General features: G+C 49.1%; 1 pseudogene; it reads right to left on the reverse strand.

The window, feature by feature from the left end:
• Positions 1-2,324: 2,324 nt before the first annotated feature.
• On the reverse strand, positions 2,325-2,956 carry LOC101129110 (bcl-2 homologous antagonist/killer-like; annotated as a pseudogene).
• Positions 2,957-5,804: the final 2,848 nt, after the last annotated feature.

A 5,804-nucleotide genomic window follows, 5' to 3' on the forward strand; every position in this document is an offset into this window, starting at 1 on the left:
AGGGAATGGCATTCTGAGTGGACTCAAGGAACAAAAAGAAACCAGGTTGGAAAGGGGCAAGCGCTCAGCTGAATTAAACTTCAGCTTCCATCAGGGCATATCTTGTGATGCTCACAGGCTCTGTTTCTAGAAGGTTTGGGTTCAGCACAAGATTCCATTTGTCTGCTTGGTTACATCCCCAGCTGAAGTGCCAAGAGGTCACTGTCACTCATGTTCCTGGCCAGCCAAACTCCTGCAGCAAAGAGTCCCGAATTGAGGATTAAGTATCTCTGGAAATCATTCCTATCAGTGGCAAAGCCATAGCTGCCATGAAGCCAATTTCCCACATTGCCCAGATTTTGGGTGCTACATTTGCTGAGCTGGCAGTGCTCACAGTGACCACTGGAAGCCATAGTAGTGCTTTTGGGCTCTGCCAACTTTAAAAAATGGATACATAATATTTACACAAATTTGCGGGGTACATGTAATATTTTGATACATGCATTGAATGTGTAATGATCAAATCAGGGTATTTAAGGTATCTATCACCTCGAACGTTTATCATTTCCTTGTTTGGGGAACACTTCATATCCTCTCTTCTAGCTATTTTGAAATACACAATATGTTGTTGCTAACTGTACTCACCCTATTGCGCTATTGAAAACTAGAACTTATTCCTTCTTTATATTTGAGACAGGGTCTCACTCAGTCACCCCGTCTGGAGTGCAGTGGTGCAATCATAGCTCACTGCAACCTCAAACTAAATCCCTGGGTTCAAGGATTCTCCCACCTTAGCCTCCCGAGTAGCTAGGACTGCAGACCTGTGCGGCTCGTTTTTTTCTTTTTTTAAAATTTTCTGTAGAGATAAGATCTTGCTATGTTGTCCAGGCTGGTCTTGAACTCCTGGACTCAAATGATCTTCCCGCTTTGGTCTCCCAAAGTGCTGGAGTTAGAGGTGTGAGCCACCGCGCCTGGACAGAACTTATTTCTTCTCTCTAACTGTATGTTTGTGTCCATTAACTGTCCTGTCTTTATCCCCCTATAAGTAGCTTACAGCTAAGAATGTTTTTTACATTTTTTTCTCCTTTTTTTTGATGGGATTGCACAGTTTATTTCCAAACACTCAGAGGATAGGGAGTGGCCTGTGGGCTCCTTCTGCCTCCCCTCCCTGCATTTGGCTGAATCAAGAACTTCTCCCCCTTCACCCCCAACACCCTAGGCTGTGCCCGATAGAGAAGGTACTCTCACCCCCACACTGAGGAGAGACCCAGAAAGGTGAGGAGCATGGAGGGTGGGGGGACAGAGTTCAGGTATTCACAGTTCCCCATCTCCACCCCTGGATTACACTGTGCCAGAGCCATGAGGGAGGATCCCACCTCTGGGATTCCTGTGGTGTTGATAGTCCTTCTCCCACTTAGAACCTTCCAGATGAACTCCCTACTCCTTATCCCTGAAATAACAAACCAAGCCCTAAACTAAGCCCTGTAGTCTGGGCGGGGAGGGGCCTTAGCACATCACTCACCCAAGGCCCCCAGGGATGGGGGTGAGGGCCTTCACCTGTAGTGAATGGGTTGGGAGCAAGTATCTATAAGGAGAGAGGAAGGGAGAGAGCTGAGAGGACCTTGGGAGGCAGGCTTGGAGGCTTCTGACACATAAGTTCAGACAGCTCTGGCCTGTTACTCCACCCCGCCCCACACCCCAAGCCCAGAATCCCTGAGAGTCCAACTGCAAAGGCAGTATGGCCGGAGGGAGGAATGGGGGCAGGGGGAGAGCTGGGTAGGACGTTGGTCCCCCTCTCCCAGTCAGTGCTGCTCCTGGGACACATGATGCTTAGGGAGGGCCAGGACCAGGATCAAGTCCCAGCTCTTAGGCTTTGATCTTCCAGAAAAGCTGAATCCTGGGGAATGTAGGGTAGACCCACCAACCCCCACACCCCAGACATCCCGGCCTTGGGTAGAATGGTGGGAATGGGCTCTCCCAAGGGTATTATAAAAAGCTAAAACCGTTAAACACTTACTGGGGAGGAGTGGCTCCCAGTCTCTTGCTTCCCCAAGTTATCAGTCTCTGCAGCGCCTAGCAGACAAGACTAAGGAGGTCCCAGAGAGCCGAGGGAGGAGGGCACAGCCCCTGGGCCCAGAGAGAGGGCCCACTAGCACCGTGCAATGTTGAGGTGCCTCTGCAGCCTGACTGGCCCCCACGCAGGGGCCCTCCGCAGCGGGGGTGCACACTTGCTAGAGCTTCTGTACTTTTGAAGGGTGACCCCTGCAAGGGAGTGGGGAAGGCAAAGACTTGGCTTAAGTCCAGGCAGGGGTCACAGCTGGGACCCCAAAGGACACCCCCGGGAGTCATGATTTGAAGAATCTTCTTACCACAAACTGGCCCAGCAGAACCCCACCCACAACCACCAGCACATTCAGGATGGGACTATTGCCCAAGTCCGGGGCTGCCACCCAGCCGCCCCTCTGCGAGATCCACCGGGTAATGCCGTGTTGCAGCATGAAGACCACGAAGCGGGTCACCAGGCCCAGGAAGCCAGTCAGGCTGTGCTGGTAGACGTGTAAGACCAGACGGTAGCCGAAGCCCAGGAGAGCCACCACACGGCCCCGGTTGATGCCACTCTCAAACAGGCTGGAGGCGATCTTGGTGAAGTACTCGTAGGCGTTCTCTGCCGTGGGCTGCAGACGCTGCAGCATGGTCTGGAACTCCGAAGTCATAGTGCCGGTTGATGTCGTCCTGGTGATGGCGAGCTGCCGTCCCACCTGCCCCATGGTGCTTCTAGGTTGGAGGCGCAGGGTGACCATCTCTGGGTTGGCAGGGGCGGCCGCCCCTTCAGCCTCCTGTTCCTGCTGATGGTGGTAAAAAACGTAGCTGCGGAAAACCCCTCCGTGTCCTGGGCTACCTGCTCCTCAGAAGCAGAGCGCAGGGCAGGCTTTCCGCACTCCTGCCTGGGAGGCCCTGGGCCTTGCCCCGATGCCATTTTTCAGGTCTCAGTGGAGGACAGTGTCAGCCTTCAGGGATGCTGGCTCAACCCGCGTGGGTCAGCAGGGTGGAGTTGAAGGTCCCAAGGGGCTGGAGGCTGCTGCTCCCAGGGGCTGAGTGGGAGCCCAGCTTCCAGGAACGGGCGTCAGTGCATTTCTGGTATCTGGATGTAGCCTTTGCTTGTCCCTGTATGGCCCGAGGGACCCGTGAGACTCCAGTGATCATCTGTTTTTTTACATTTTTAAAGCGTTGTAAACAAAATAATACAAACAGGGAGCAAAAAAGAATACATGACAAAACTGTAAGTGGCCTGCAGAGCCTAACATATTTATCATGCTACTTGGCCCTTTACAGAAAATGTTTGACTGTCCCTGGCTTAGATGGGGAAAATTAAATACATAAATGAATAAATAGATTTTTCAACTGATGAAGAGGTAACGAAGTCTGCAAATTTTCTACCATGGGTCACTCTCCACACAGGCGAGGGAACCTTTGCTCTGAGTGTGGTTCTTATTGGAATGGGACTCACTGTCACTCTTTAAACAATGTATTGTGCCTCAGGTGCTGCAAGGTACTGCTATGCTCACATGGACAAATTAAGGCTCTGGCTAAGGTAAAAATCAAATGGGCTGCCCACTAAAAGGGGTAGTTCAAATTATTTCAACTTCACTTTTGTTCAGCTAGGGAGGGAGAAAGTAGACTAGGCCTTGGAAAGTCAGGGGAAAAAAAAATACCAGTTACACAAACATAAGGCTCTTAAGCAGGCACTTGTTGTCCTGAGATGAAGGTATAACCAAACTTTTTGAAATACGGCTTAGCAAATGCTGTCTTACTTTTCAGTATGCAGACCTGGACAACAGGCAGGTGGGAGGGATCTGTTTGTGAAAGGATCTGATCCCAGAACTCTCTTGAAAAGGAAGGGTGCAGCTGCCACTAGACTAGTTGCTCAGACTCAAGATAATGGCTGAAGTTGTAGGCAAGGGCTGGTGTTTGTGTCATGCGTGCTGCATCTAGCTGTCCTGCCAAGGGATTATGATTTGAGAAGCAATGGTTCAGGGTGGACTGTGACAGAAGATCTGTGACATTGGTGCCCATGTGGTATCCCCCAGCTAATGCCCACTCAGAAATCCATTCTAGCTGCAGGGGCAGATGCTGACTGCAGGGTGTGTCATCAGAGCAGCATCCTGTGAAGCTGGTGAGCCATTTGGTCAAGGGCAGGGTGAATTTGGGTTGAGTAAACCCTAGAGTTCCTGGAAAACACATGGACACAATCACCTTAAGAAAGAGACACTAGGCTTTTTCTGCTAGAATGTCATGGGCTTGAACAATTTACTAAAAAACCCAAGGCAATATTTTAACCTGGAGTTTGCATAGCTTGGCCACACATACTCATTCATTCATTCCTGTACAGATACACAGATGGGGGTTTAGAGAAGTGAAGAAGCTTGGCCAAGTCACACACTGGGTGGAGTGCAGGAATCTAAACCCAGTCTTGTGTGTTTCCAAAGCCTGCTCTCTGTCCACAGTACCCTATTGCCTCTTGTAGAGTCGTAGATTATTAGCGAAGTCTTACAAATTATTCACCATTTTTGAGTGAGAAACTGAGACTCAGAGAAGTGAAACAACTTGTTCAAGGTTGTTTAACTGATTACCATAATTCCTACAGACCTGCCTCCAGATTCAGGGGGTCTGAGTTGCCATAAGCTTCTAAGAACTTCTTATCAAAGGAACTGAGAATGTCAAATGGAGTGAGTTGAAATCCATAGGGACAAAGAAGCATTGAAGGAAAAGTGAGATTTGCAAAGTGAGCCACATTTTGCTTTTTCCTAACGACCTGTTCATTGATGTCCTCTTTGAAAGGGCTTCTAGGAGGCAGGAAGGTATGAGCTACTTTTGGCAGTTTGGCCCCAGAGATTACCTGTTTATTTATTTAGCACTTTAGACATTAAGTTGGCTAATATAAAGCAATTCCCCTAAAGTCTGGAGTTCATGGACATAGACCAAGTATAGGGAAAGTAGTCTTCTCCATTCACCTCATGACCCCAAAAGATCATGAGTCTAGGTTGATCCCCAGCCAGTGGCTACATCTGTAACTTGACTACCCTGATTTCTCAAACAGCTCAGCTACAAATGGCAGTGGAAAAGATGCCCAAGAAGGGTCTTGAAATAAATGGAAATCTTTCATTTCCTGTTCTGGTCTCTATCCAAGAAGCTGCCACTGCCGAAGGGAGGCGCCCAAAGCCCAGTGTTCTCTGCAAGTCAGAGTCAGTTTTCAAAGCACTGAAGGTATAGCCCAGGCTTTCTTACATGTGTAGCTTCCTGGTGTATGACATAGAGAACCCCTGTGTAATTCAGTTTCGGAAGATGGTACAGCACATGCCTGGAGAAGCTGCCAAGTGCTCTTTGACAATGCTTAAGGGCAGGATCTAATAATCTCTCTGGGGTAATTTGGGTGAGGACTTTCCTAGAGGTAGAGGTTGGACTGGGTGCCCTCTTCCATCTCTTGGTGTTGAGAGTTCAGAGTTTTGCCTGCAAGAGCAAAGTAGAAGGTGACATGAACTGAATTAGTATGGGCAGCCTGTATACCTGGGGGAAGTCAGGCTGGGATTATTCAGACAGTTAACCCTGTTTCTAGCTTCACCTTCCCACCTTAGTAGATACAAATTTGGTCAAGATATACAGACAGAGTGGACACTCTTTGCCTTTTATTCTAGCTTGGCCTATCCCTGTAGTTAGAAAAGAGCAGCAGCTTGAGTCTAGTCTATTCATCCACGAGGGGAGGGTTATTTCTTTGCAGGCTTATTGGTGAAATACTCAAAGAAGGTTAGAGCCCTCAAGAGGCCTTA

This window comes from Gorilla gorilla, chromosome 9 (assembly GCF_029281585.2).
Source record: "Gorilla gorilla gorilla isolate KB3781 chromosome 9, NHGRI_mGorGor1-v2.1_pri, whole genome shotgun sequence".
NCBI classification, from domain to species: domain Eukaryota; kingdom Metazoa; phylum Chordata; class Mammalia; order Primates; family Hominidae; genus Gorilla; species Gorilla gorilla.